This window comes from Astyanax mexicanus, chromosome 1 (genome assembly GCF_023375975.1).
Source record: "Astyanax mexicanus isolate ESR-SI-001 chromosome 1, AstMex3_surface, whole genome shotgun sequence".
Taxonomy (NCBI): domain Eukaryota; kingdom Metazoa; phylum Chordata; class Actinopteri; order Characiformes; family Acestrorhamphidae; genus Astyanax; species Astyanax mexicanus.
This window is the reverse complement of record NC_064408.1, coordinates 126,948,935-126,962,866: the sequence shown is the minus strand read 5'-3', so window position 1 is coordinate 126,962,866 and position 13,932 is coordinate 126,948,935. Positions and strand designations below refer to the sequence as shown.

At 37.4% G+C, this 13,932-nt stretch overlaps 1 protein-coding gene across 1 annotated transcript in view; it reads left to right on the top strand.

The window, feature by feature from the left end:
- The first annotated feature begins 4,456 nt into the window (after positions 1-4,456).
- The window catches only part of si:dkey-199f5.8 (beta-1,4-galactosyltransferase 3), a 52,950-nt gene continuing 43,474 nt past the window's right edge, over positions 4,457-13,932 (top strand). The window contains exon 1 of the mRNA XM_022663677.2: positions 4,457-4,560. The gene's annotated coding sequence lies outside the window, so the exon portion shown is untranslated. The remainder of the gene's footprint in view (positions 4,561-13,932) is intronic.

The following is a 13,932-nucleotide window of genomic DNA, read 5'->3' as shown; positions in this document are numbered from 1 at the left end:
CTTGTGTTTGTCAGGTTCTGTTTCTTGTTCTGTTTCTGGTGCTGGTTCTTGTGCTGGTTCTGGTTCTTGTGCTGGTTCTGGTCCAGATTCAAGTTCTGGTTCTTGTGCTGGTTCTGGTTCAGGTTCAGATTTAAATTCAGGCTCTGGTTTTGGTTCTGTTTCTGGTGTTGGTTCAGATTCATGTTCTGTTTCTGGTTCTGGTTTACTTTCAGGTTTAGGTTCGGGGACTGTGCTGGTTAAGGTTTACATTCTGGTTCTCTTTCGTGTTCTGTTTCTGGTGCTGGTTCTGGTTCTGGTCTGGGTTTGGACCTGGTTTGCTGTGTAAACCCTGTTTTTGTTGAGTTGTCAGGGTCTCTGTTCAGACTGGTGATTCCTCTTTCTGTAGGAACTGGATGAGTGAAATGTGAAGCGTGGTTTTGAGTTTAGGAATAAAGGTAAGCTTATGCTTTAGTGGTTCTACTGGTTCTACCACTTTCTATACAATCCATACGCTCTATACAGTCACGCCGAAAGAATCAGGCCCCCCTAAATAAACCTCTGAGCTAACTTAACTAAACACACTTAAATAATGAAATGTAAATAAGAGGAAATGTTAGGAGGCACTTGTGGAATCCATTGTATTTTCCATCCTATATAAACTAAACGAAATAAACTAAAGAGATTGTTTGTAAAATGTAATTAATAGAAAATATATACATCATATACCTAAAAAAGCTGGAATTTCCCCACGTTTGACATTTCCTAAAAGCATCTACTCGTCTCCCACTCCTCCATGCAGAATTCTTTCAGCTGAGTGAAGTTTGAGAATACACCACAGGATTAAGAACCAGGCTTTTTGTTTCTTCGTTTTAGATGATTTCTTGGTGAATTTACTAGAATGTTTTTTTATTTTTTCTAAAACACCATCAAATTTTAAAAGTCCTAAAAGTAGATAAAGAGAACCCAATCCAACAAATAACACAGACATATTATTAATCATTTATTTTATTAAAGAAAATGATCCAATGTTACATATTTCTGAACAGTAAAAATACGTAAATCTTCGCTTTTAGTATCAGATGCACCTAAACGTTGGATTGGAGAAATTTTAACCCATTCCTCTGTACAGAGCAGCTTCAGCTCTGGGACGTTGGTGGTTAATGTGGTTTCCTCGCATTAACTTCTCATTTCAGGTCCTCCCACAACATTTGCATTGGATTATGAACAGGAATTTGACTTGGCCCCATTCCAAACCATGGACTTAAATGATTCTTCTTCAACCATTTTTTGATGGAACAACTTAGAGTGCTTAGGGTCGTTGTCTTGGTCTTGTCTTGGACCCACCTTATCTTGAGATTGAGTTAATTAACATTTATCTTTAGAATTCTCTGATTTAATTGACAATTCATGGTTCCATCAATGAAGGCAAGGCTTCATGGGCCAGATGCAGCAAAACAACATCATCATAATCAAAGCATGATACTACCACCACCACCACGTTTTACAGATGGAATAAGGTTCTTAAGAACCTTAACATTAATAGCCAATGTGATAGAGGCCTTCAGTTGCTTAAAAGTTACCTTGAGGTCCTTTGAGACCTCGCCGGCTATTAAACACCTTGCTTTTGGGTTTACCTTTGTTGGTCAACCACTGGTTACCCTACTGAGTTGGGTAAAATTGGTCTTGGGGTAACAATTTCTTCTGTTTGTACACTGTAATCTGTCTGATGTTGGATTGGTGGAGTTTAAAATCTTTAGAGATGGTTTTGTTTTAATTTTCCTGCTTGATGAGCATCAACAACTCTTTCTGAGGGTCCTCAGAAATCTCCATTTGTGCCGGGATTAGTTTCTCAGGGGGACGTCTGTGTAAAATATTCACACTTCTACTCAGTCATAAAACTCCTGCATCCAGACTGCAGTTGAAAAAACAGGAGGACCAGTGAGTTTTTAGGCTTTCTTGGTCACATGACACCATGTTCAGTAGCTCCTCCATTTCCACTCGCTGTTGTGTTTTTAACATGGGTCTCCGTGGAAACCGTGGCGCACCAAAAGTGTAATTACGGTGCACGGCAGTGGACAAATATCTATTTTATTAAAGGCGAGGAGATGAAACTCAGAGATGTGGACCCGGACGGGACTAAAATTACCGGAGGAGCACGGAGTTCAGAGAAAAACAGTAGATAATTCAGCCTGAGGACGTCTGGGAAAAACACCTACATGATCGTTCTGGAGCTTTTGAGCTTTTGATAGATCCCTATTATTTAAATAAAACAGGCTCCGCCCACTCACACCTGATTATCATCCCATTGACTAATTTCAACTTTAAACTAACTTCTAATCTTAGAGTTTCACATACTTTTACCTCTTACAAATATGTAGTAGTGGATCATTTTAATCAATAAATAAATGTTTTAGGATTATATTTATGCAGAAATCTAGAAACTTCTAAACTTCTAAAGAGTTCACGAACTTTGAATCACAATTGCAAACATTCTGTTAAAAGTGCTGTTAATCATTAATGTACTTATTATTGTAAAGTGATAAAAGTGATAAATGTACATGATTGGCTGTTAAAGGGCGGTATTTGTTTAAGCCCCGCCCCTCCTGATGAGTTATTAAAGGTAAATATATATTATGTGTGTAATTTAGGATTTGATTGATCTTTGTTTGAACTGCAGGATTAGATTGATGACAGCATTAATCTCAGTCCTTTGATCCCAAGCCAAGTCTGATTTTGTTTACATTTGATTTGAATCTGAATCACTTCCTGTAGCTCAGCGAGTCACTCGGCTCTGACTCGGTTCATCTGAATCAGCGCGTGCGGCGGTTAAACAAGCAGAGAGTGGGAGGGGGTGGGGAGGGTGGGTGTATATATATATATATATATGAATGAATATATATTCAGTGTATTAGTGTATGTTATATAATCATATGCTGGAATTGAAATATTTAATTATTTAAATTGATGTAAAACTTTAGCTTAACTTTCATTGTTCTAACCACAGCTATATAATAATAATAATAATAATAATAATAATAATAATAATAATAATAATAATAATAATAATAATAATAAAGAAAGAGAGGAAAAAAGAAAAGAGAAGATGATAAAATAAACAGAAAAAACAACGAATGAGAGGAAGATTAAAAGAAAGTTAAAAACAAAAACAAGCTAAAAAAGAGATAACAAAGGAAAGAAAGATGGAATAAAAAATAGGTAGGAAAGAAAAATCAAAAATGAAGGGGGGGGGGGTGTAAAGTGATATATAATAAAATATTATAATAAAAAAGAGAAGCAGAAAAAAACTGAAGAAAGTAGGAAAGATAAATAGAAAGTAAAATCAAACTAAGAAAAGACTGAAAAAAGAAAGATGAGCAAATTAGTTGAAGATTAATTGAAGAAAGTAAAAAAAAATACAGAAAAGTAGGAGGTGTATCAAAAGATAATGAAATAAAGTAAAAAAGAGAAAAAGATGTAAAGAAAGAACATTACAGAAAAAAGAAAGTAAAAAACTAAAGAAAGAGATTTAAAAAAAGAAGAAAAAAGAAAGTAAAGAAAAATAGAAAAAGACTAAAATAAAGGAAGGAAAAAATAAGTAAAGAATGAAGCATGGTGAAAGAAGAGATGAAGAGGAAGAAATGAAATAAAAAAAGATTCAAATAATGAAGGATCAGAAAAAAACAGAAGTAAAAAAGATACATAGAAAGTAAAAACAAACCAAGAAAAGACAGAGAAAATGTAGAAAGAAAGTAAAAAAAACTTGGTTCAAAGATGAAAGGAAAGAGAATTAAATAATGTAAAAAAGAAAACAATATGTAGAGAAAGAAAAAGTGTGAAGGAGAGAGAAAAAAAGAAAAAGAAAGATGAAGAAAAAATATAGAGAGGAAGGATAAAAGAAGGTTAGAAAGTATGAAGCTAAAAAAGAGATACAAAAAAGAAGGAAGAAAAGAAGGAGTAAAGAATGAGGGATGGTGAAAGAAGGGATGAAGAGGAAGGAAAGATTAAATATAAAAAGCCTAAAGTAAAAAAGAGAATCAGAAAAAAACAGAAGAAAAAAGTGATAAAAAGTAAAAACAAATCTAAGAAAAGCAGAGAAAAAGTAGAAAGAAGGTACAAAAATAAGATGGATCAAAAAGATGAAAGGAAAGAGAATGAAATAAAGTACAAAAGTAAGAAATAATTAAAGAAAGAAAAAAGAAAGAAAGAAAAAAGAAAGGCTAGAAAGTGAAAAAAAATAAAGAAAGAGATACAAAAAAAGAAGAAAAAAGGGAAGGAAAAAAATAGAAAACGAGAATCAGAAAAAAATCAATCACGAGGGGAAGCGAGAGAGAGAGAGAATGAGAGGGGGAGAGGAGTTGATTCAGATGAATCGGTTCGTTGATTCGGTTGGTGTGTGTTTAAGCGGAGGGGGAGGAGCGAGTCGGCTGGGTGAGTCGGTTCTGTGCGGAGACTCGGTAATAAGGAGCGGAGCGGCGGAGGGAGCGCAGCGCGGGGACTCCGGCGGGCAGCGGCGCGCTGAGCAGCGGAGCGGATCAGCGGAGTCAGCGGGGCGGATCAGCGGAGTCAGCGGGGAGCGGAGCGGTAAGCGGGGCCGGGGCTCGGCGGGTGTTTATGGGGGTTATAGAGGTGGTCATGGGGGTATCTGTAGCTGAGGAGCTAACCCGCTAGCCTAGCCGGGCTGGGAGCTGCCGCAGCCCGCGCCGCTGTACCGCGCAGTTTCGGGGTAAAACCCGCGGAAATCCGGGATAAATTGTACTTATCTGTGTTTTAAACCGGAGCAGAGGGGTTTATACTGAATCTGATCCGGATTAACCGCTGTTTAGAGCTGTTTATACACTCCTGAGTCCTGAACTCGCTGTAGTTTAGGGTAAACTGATTCAATGAGTCGGAATCAGTGAATCAGTGATTCAGTTCTGCGATCCCCCTCTGTTTACATCTGATTATTTACCTCTTTGATTGTGAGGATGTGTGATTGTGAGGATGCGAGGCTGTGTGATTGTGAGGATGTGAGGCTGTGTGATTGTGAGCATGTGAGGCTGTGTGATTGTGAGGATGTGAGGCTGTGTGATTGTGAGCATGTGAGGCTGTGTGATTGTGAGGCTGTGTGATTGTGAGCATGTGAGGCTGTGTGATTGTGAGGATGTGAGGCTGTGTGATTGTGAGCATGTGAGGCTGTGTGATTGTGAGGCTGTGTGATTGTGAGGATGTGAGGCTGTGTGATTGTGAGCATGTGAGGCTGTGTGATTGTGAGCATGTGAGGCTGTGTGATTGTGAGGATGTGAGGATGTGAGGCTGTGTGATTGTGAGCATGTGAGGCTGTGTGATTGTGAGGCTGTGTGATTGTGAGGATGTGAGGCTGTGTGATTGTGAGGCTGTGTGATTGTGAGGATGTGAGGCTGTGTGATTGTGAGCATGTGAGGCTGTGTGATTGTGAGCATGTGAGGCTGTGTGATTGTGAGGATGTGAGGATGTGAGGCTGTGTGATTGTGAGCATGTGAGGCTGTGTGATTGTGAGCATGTGAGGCTGTGTGATTGTGAGCATGTGAGGCTGTGTGATTGTGAGCATGTGAGGCTGTGTGATTGTGAGCATGTGAGGCTGTGTGATTGTGAGGATGTGAGGCTGTGTGATTGTGAGGATGTGAGGCTGTGAGGCTGTGTGATTGTGAGCATGTGAGGCTGTGTGATTGTGAGGCTGTGTGATTGTGAGGATGTGAGGCTGTGTGATTGTGAGGCTGTGTGATTGTGAGGATGTGAGGCTGTGTGATTGTGAGGATGTGAGGCTGTGTGATTGTGAGCATGTGAGGCTGTGTGATTGTGAGGATGTGAGGCTGTGTGATTGTGAGCATGTGAGGCTGTGTGATTGTGAGCATGTGAGGCTGTGTGATTGTGAGGATGTGAGGATGTGAGGCTGTGTGATTGTGAGCATGTGAGGCTGTGTGATTGTGAGGCTGTGTGATTGTGAGGATGTGAGGCTGTGTGATTGTGAGGCTGTGTGATTGTGAGGATGTGAGGCTGTGTGATTGTGAGCATGTGAGGCTGTGTGATTGTGAGGATGTGAGGCTGTGTGATTGTGAGGATGTGAGGCTGTGTGATTGTGAGCATGTGAGGCTGTGTGATTGTGAGCATGTGAGGCTGTGTGATTGTGAGGATGTGAGGATGTGAGGCTGTGTGATTGTGAGCATGTGAGGCTGTGTGATTGTGAGGCTGTGTGATTGTGAGGATGTGAGGCTGTGTGATTGTGAGGATGTGAGGCTGTGTGATTGTGAGCATGTGAGGCTGTGTGATTGTGAGCATGTGAGGCTGTGTGATTGTGAGCATGTGAGGCTGTGTGATTGTGAGCATGTGAGGCTGTGTGATTGTGAGCATGTGAGGCTGTGTGATTGTGAGCATGTGAGGCTGTGTGATTGTGAGGATGTGAGGCTGTGTGATTGTGAGGATGTGAGGCTGTGTGATTGTGAGCATGTGAGGCTGTGTGATTGTGAGCATGTGAGGCTGTGTGATTGTGAGGATGTGAGGCTGTGTGATTGTGAGGATGTGAGCATGTGAGGCTGTGTGATTGTGAGGATGTGAGCATGTGAGGCTGTGTGATTGTGAGCATGTGAGGCTGTGTGATTGTGAGGATGTGAGCATGTGAGGCTGTGTGATTGTGAGCATGTGAGGCTGTGTGATTGTGAGCATGTGAGGCTGTGTGATTGTGAGCATGTGAGGCTGTGTGATTGTGAGCATGTGAGGCTGTGTGATTGTGAGGATGTGAGGCTGTGTGATTGTGAGCATGTGAGGCTGTGTGATTGTGAGCATGTGAGGCTGTGTGATTGTGAGGATGTGAGGCTGTGTGATTGTGAGCATGTGAGGCTGTGTGATTGTGAGGATGTGAGGCTGTGTGATTGTGAGGATGTGAGCATGTGAGGCTGTGTGATTGTGAGCATGTGAGGCTGTGTGATTGTGAGCATGTGAGGCTGTGTGATTGTGAGGATGTGAGGCTGTGTGATTGTGAGCATGTGAGGCTGTGTGATTGTGAGGATGTGAGGCTGTGTGATTGTGAGCATGTGAGGCTGTGTGATTGTGAGCATGTGAGGCTGTGTGATTGTGAGGCTGTCTGATTGTGAGGCTGTCTGATTGTGAGGCTGTCTGATTGTGAGGCTGTCTGATTGTGAGGATGTGGGGCTGTGTGATTGTGAGCATGTGAGGCTGTGTGATTGTGAGCATGTGAGGCTGTCTGATTGTGAGGATGTGGGGCTGTCTGATTGTTTGATTGTGAGGCTGTGTGATTGTTTGATTGTGAGGCTGTGTGATTGTTTGATTGTGAGCCTGTGTGATTGTTTGATTGTGAGGCTGTGTGATTGTGAGGCTGTGTGATTGTTTGATTGTGAGGCTGTGTGATTGTTTGATTGTGAGGCTGTGTGATTGTGAGCCTGTGTGATTGTTTGATTGTGAGGCTGTGTGATTGTGAGGCTGTGTGATTGTTTGATTGTGAGGCTGTGTGATTGTTTGATTGTGAGGCTGTGTGATTGTTTGATTGTGAGGTTAAGTGTGGTTTTGAGATTCTGAGAAAATGTGGGGTTGTGTAATTGTGAGATTTTGAGGTTGTGAGATTCTGATGCTGTGGGATTCTGATGTGAGGTTGTGAGAGGTTGTATAATCGTGAGAGATAGTGAGGTTTCACGATTGTGAGGTTGCGAGAGTTTGGCGTGAGATTCTGAAGATCCGAGATTTTAGGATTAGAAATTTTGACGTAGTGAGAGTGTGTGGTTTTGAGAATCTGAAGTAACAAATTATCATAAAAGTAAAATAAGTAAAACGAAAGAAATAAACAAAAATAAAGGATGGAAAAAAGGAAAAAACAAAAGGAAGAACAAAAAGAGAAGAGTTAAAGAAACAAATAAACAGTAGATACTGTGTTTAATCAGTTTTAGACTGTTCCTGAAAGTGATTGGACTGTAAGAACTTGGTTTTTATCAGGTTTAGACTCTTCCTGAAAGTGAATAATAATGAACTTCACCTCACCTCAGCAAGTAAACTCATTGGTCGATATTTAGGTCCGTAGAAGTGATTAAGGTCATGTGTTTATATTGTCTGATAACTCGATCAGATAAATGTTGTAACAGTTCTTCTGTTTACTCACAGATTCTACAGTTGAGTTAGTAAAATGTTTTCTAACTGATTGATCTGAAGGTAGGAATGATCTAATCACCTGTGCAGAATAGAGCTGGGTGATGAGTAATCAATAAAATCAGTTTCGAATTTAAATTTAGGAAAATGTGTTTTTATGACAATTGATTTTATTTCAGTTTAAACGAATGCTTATCAGCTTTAAGCTTTTCAGATCTAAGTGATTGGACTGTAAAAATTTGTTTTATCAGATTTAGACTGTTCCTGAAAGTGATTGGACTGTAAGATTTATATATAAAGATGAAAAGATGTGCAGACAGGCTAAATGTAGAGCAATAAAACAAAAAGATAAATAACTGGAATAATAAAATATAAACACAGTTAAAGGATTAGAGGACTAAAATAACACCACAATTGTAAAAAAAAAAAAAAAAAAGTAAATGATGGAACTAAAATAAATATTAAAAAAGTTAAAAAAGTATTTAATAAAAGGGAGGGATGAAATAAATAAAATTAAAAAGGTCAAAAGTGAAACCAGTAAAACATAATATTAGATAAATAAAAAGACAAAAATATAAAATATAAAAAAATGTAAAGCAATAAAACAGAGATAAATAATTAGAGTAATAAAATATAAACACAATTAAAGAAACAGAGAACTAAAATAACACCACAATTATAAAAAAAAAAAAATAATAAAACTAAAATAAATAATTATAAAAAATAATTATTTAGAAAATTATTTTAAAAATGAAATTAAAAAGGTCAAAAGTGAAACCAGTAATATATAAATAAAAGGATGAAATGTATAAAATAAATAAAATACATTGGATAAAGGGTAAAACATAAAATTAGTTAAAACAAAAATAAATAAAAAGGTAAAAGAAAAAAATGAAACTAAAACTGTTACAGGCTGCCTGTAATATAATATTTTTAAATTATTAGAGTTTCACATTTTGAAGTAACTTTTTAATGATATTCTATTTTTTTTTTAGATGCATTAGTGTACGTTTAGAAGTGTGTGTGTGTGTGTATAGAGTGTGTGTGTGTATAGAGTGTGTGTGTGTATAGAGTGTGTGTGTGTGTGTATAGAGTGTGTGTGTGTGTGTCTGTAGGCTATTACAGTACATTGTTAGTAATTACTAATTGTCCGGCTGTAGTTTCGTCCCCCTGAGCGTGGGCTATTGTGTGAGGAGGTATCTGTGTCATTGTCACTAAACCTCCTCCTTTCATCAGTGTGAAACTCCTCCCCCTCCCAGCTTATTCACTCTTTATAACCCCGCCCCCCCCCCCCCCCCCCTCGCACTCCCAGCACTCCCAGCATACAGACCCAGTCAGCACAGACTGACCAACCGGTTCAACCACTGATTACCATTCAAACCAGGAGACACATCTATTAAAACCATTACCAATCCTATCTGTACTTTACTGGAGTAATTATTTTACATTTTCACACAATTATCTTTACTTTCTATTTTTTACATTAAAAAAAATTGCCTTGTTACTCCTATTACATTTTAGCTGGTTTTCATTCCGGCTTCTCATCATTTAATAAAACCTCTATCCAGATAAATCTCTACATCCAGATAGAGTGAATCTAGGTCTGTCACGATTACAATTATTTTTTTTACGAATGATATTTTGTCCCAGAAATTATTGCGATAAATGATGTTGTTGGCATTTTAAGACAATTAAATGGCACTAATATAATGATAACATAATATCATAACAAAGGAATTGCACCTTTTTAAAGACCATAAACTTTCCATTTCTGTTCACACACCTAATTTTGGAACCGCACCTAATTTTGTGAAGCCCCGGTCTGTCCCAGCTGGTCCACATTGGACCAGCTTAAAGACCCTGCCTCAACCTTCACTCGAGAAATACGCTGATGATGAATGTGACATTTAAAAAGCATGTTCAAAAAAGCAAGTCCACTAATTCCTTTATGCATGTTCAAATAATAGATATTTATGACATAAAAAAAAATCACTCCTGTTACTGGAACTCACTCCTGTTACTGGAACTCACTCCTGTTACTGGAACTCACTCCTGTTACTGGAACTCACTCCTGTTACCGGCACTCACTCCTGTTACCGGAACTCACTCCTGTTACTGGAACTCACTCCTGTTACTGGCACTCACTCCTGTTACCGGCACTCACTCCTGTTACCGGCACTCACTCCTGTTACCGGCACTCACTCCTGTTACTGGCACTCACTCCTGTTACTGGCACTCACTCCTGTTACTGGCACTCACTCCTTTTATTGGAACTCCTGTTACTTTTTATGTTTTGAGTAACAGGAATAAAAGTAACAGGAATGAGTTTTTAGCATAGAATTAGCAAAAAACATTAAAAATAGCTAAATGGCAGCTATGCTAATAGCATAAGGACTCCGAGCACATTCTAGTGATTTCCCCAAAATTTGTATTTTAAAACTAAACCAATAAGATGTAAGAGTTAATTTAGGTAACAGGACTGAGTGTTGAGATTGAGCTCCTCAGTCATCGTTACAAAAAGATCAAATATACAGAAAAAAACTAATGAGGAACTTTTAATTCAGATCCTCCCATGATCTTCAGAAGAACCAGCTGATGATGTCATTTCCTGTTGTAGAATGTTCCGGATGTTTCAGATGATCAGGGTAATGTGTTACGGTAACAGGACTGAGTGAAACCACAACACAGGGACACAACTAAATATTGCATTTTAGCTTAAATATCATGGATTTATTATGAAAAACATATATATTTTTGGAGTCGCACAACAATGCAATAAAATACATCTCTGAAGGATTTTAATAATTATATTTCATGGTAAAGTTTATAGTTAGAGAGTGGGAACAGGTAACAAATGCTATTTTTTAGTGTTCTAAGTATTTTTTATTTATGTTTTTAATTATATATCTTACATTATCAATTAGATCAATGTACAAAACACTGAGTATAATAATAAAATGTATTTTAAAGTTATTTTGTGTGCAGATTTGTACATGTAAGTGTGAGTTGTGTGTGTAAGTGTGGGGAAGCCGGTGTTTTGGAGGAGAGTGTGGGCAGGAGGACAGAAGGACAGGGGTGAGGGGTGGGAAAGTCCTTGAGGTTGTTTGGAGTAAAAGACAAAAACACACACTGTGGGAACCTGTATTTACCAGGAACTGAACCAGCTGTCTCTAAACACAGGTATTGTGTGTTTTGAAGTGTGCTTTTTAATTATTTTAAATGTTCTGTATTGTAAATTAATACTAAACTCATTTAAACTATGAAGAACAACATCTGAAATTATTTACTAAACAAAAAAAGTGTTGTTTTATATTTTACATTCTTCAAAGTAGCAGCTCTTAAAGAGTCACCTGGAATTCAGGCTTTCAGTTAACAGCTGTGCTGAACTCGTCAAGAGTTAATTACTTGAATTTCTTGTCTCTTAATGTAAAGTTTGAGAGCATCAGTTAAAGTAAAGTAGTGAAGAGGTAGAGTTACAGGTATACAGTGAATAGTGAATATTTGAGTAATGTTTGAATCCAGGTTATGAGAAGCAATTATGAGAACTACGCAACTAAATAAAGATTTAAAAAATATTTTAAGCAAGGCAAGTTTAATTGCATAGGACATTTTTTAATACACAATGTCAATTTAAAGAGCTTTACCTGAGCAATAAAAGCATCAAAAAATAAAAACAAAAGTGCATTGGAAAAAAAAAAAGAATGGAAACTGGAGGGGTATAGTGGGTGTAGTAAATATGTAGTGAGTATAGTGTGTTTAGTGAGTGTAACTTGAAATAATATATCTTTTTTTTTTAATTCAGTGTTTTGTCATTTCGCCAAGAGTAACGTTATCACGAAAAAAAACTTAAAATATCGTGATGATATGAAGTTTCCTCAAGTGGAATCACCGCGAAGACCATCCAAACTGTTAAATGATGATGGAACTAGCACTCATCAGGGCCGGCCCAGGAAAGTATAGAAGAGTGAGGGTTTCCAGTTTGTTTTTAACACTTTTAAGTTACTACATGATTCCTTATGTTTTCCTTCAAAGTCTAATAGATCACTTTACTAGAAAATTGTAGAACATTACTGTACTGTATAATAATAACACTGTAAATGTAGGTATTGTGATGTTATACACTGAATAGATGAAGATAGAGCTACAGAGTATATAGAGCAGGTCCAGCTTGTGTGTTTTGTACTGGTTGTTATGCAAAACCCAGTCAAATACTGGTGTCAGCTGTTGGTAGGGTGTACTGGCAGCTTGTGGATACTGGTTCTGACTGAAGCCTGAGGAGCTTTGGTTCTTTAGTTCTGTTAAAAACTGATCCTGTTCTTCACTGGGCAGTAGAGACAGTTACTCCAACAAAAGCAGGATGATCTCAAATACTTTTGGCTTTATAATGTAGTTCTTGTCGCTGAATGCAATCAAATCCTGACAGAAGTGTTCTAAAATTTAGTTCAGACATTATTTTCTCAGAAGGACATCTGAGAACAATATTCCACATTTCTACTCAGTGATTAAACTCTTGTATCTGGACTGCGATTGTAAAAACTGGAGGACCATTGAATTTTAGGCTTCTTTTTTCGGTCACATGACATCAGGAGCGTTCAGTAGCTCCTCCATTTCCACTCATTGTTGTGTTTTTAACATGGATCTCCGTGGAAATGCGTGCCCAAAGTGTACAGTAATTACGGTGCACGGCAGTGGACAAATACCTATTTTATTAAAGGTGAGGAGACGAAACTCAGAGATGTGTGTCCGGACGGGACTAAAATTACCGGAGGAACACGGAGTTAAAAAAAAAACAGTTGCTAGTAAAACGCCTTTCCTGTAAACTTTCTACTCTCTACTGTTGACTTAATTAAGGAGAAGCAATAAATGATTTGATTCAGAGTTTTTTTTTTTTTTTTTTTTTTTTTTTTTTTCACCAGCCTTATTTTATTTGAATAAAATGTACTCTGGTTTGTTTCAGCTGGTGTGAAAACAGTATTCATGCTTTACTCTCTGATTCACGCTTTTAAATCCCAGAAAAAAACGCTCTAATTTACCTACATTACTAATTTAAAAAGTCATTTAAATTCCTGATTAAAGGGCTGATTACTGGTGTTTTGCTGTTTTCTCCGGTTTTGAGTTGAGCTCGGCGCTGACTCAGCTCTTGATTGGTCCGAATGTGAGACAGCATGCGGATGGGGGCGGGGCTGGTGATGTCATGGGCCCTGCATCAACCTTTATTTTGACTCGGAAGTACATTCAATGTAGCCGAGCTCATTTACAAAAACAGGGATTGACATGACGAAGATCAAAAAATAATATCTAAATAAATAAAATAATAAATAAAATAATATCTAAATGTAATTGTTTTAAAATAACAGTAAATAAAATAAAAAATTGATAAATAGAATTAGAATACAAAAATATATAATAAAGTATGGTTAAATGGATAAAACATGAAGATCAAAAGAAGATAGGATTAATACAACACAATTAGTTAAAATTAGCTAAAACTAATAAATAAAGGAACAATAAAAATAAAAGCAATAATAATATTAAAAATAATAGTAATAATAATAAAACAAAACAATAAAAAATAAATTAAATTAAAAAGCTATAATACAAGACTATTAAAAAATATAAGAATTAAATAAGGAAAGAAATAAAAAGGAAATAAAGAATTAAAGAAGAACTAAAATAAAAAAATAAAGATCAATAGTGTGATTGGTTGGTTGTGTGATCTGGTTGGTTGATTTGGGTTAATTTTAAGGGAATTCTGTAGCTGTGATATTTGATTGGTTCTGTGATTGTGTGTGTGATTATACCTGTAAACTCGTTTAGAGGCAGGTAAGATCCGGGTGTCCTGGA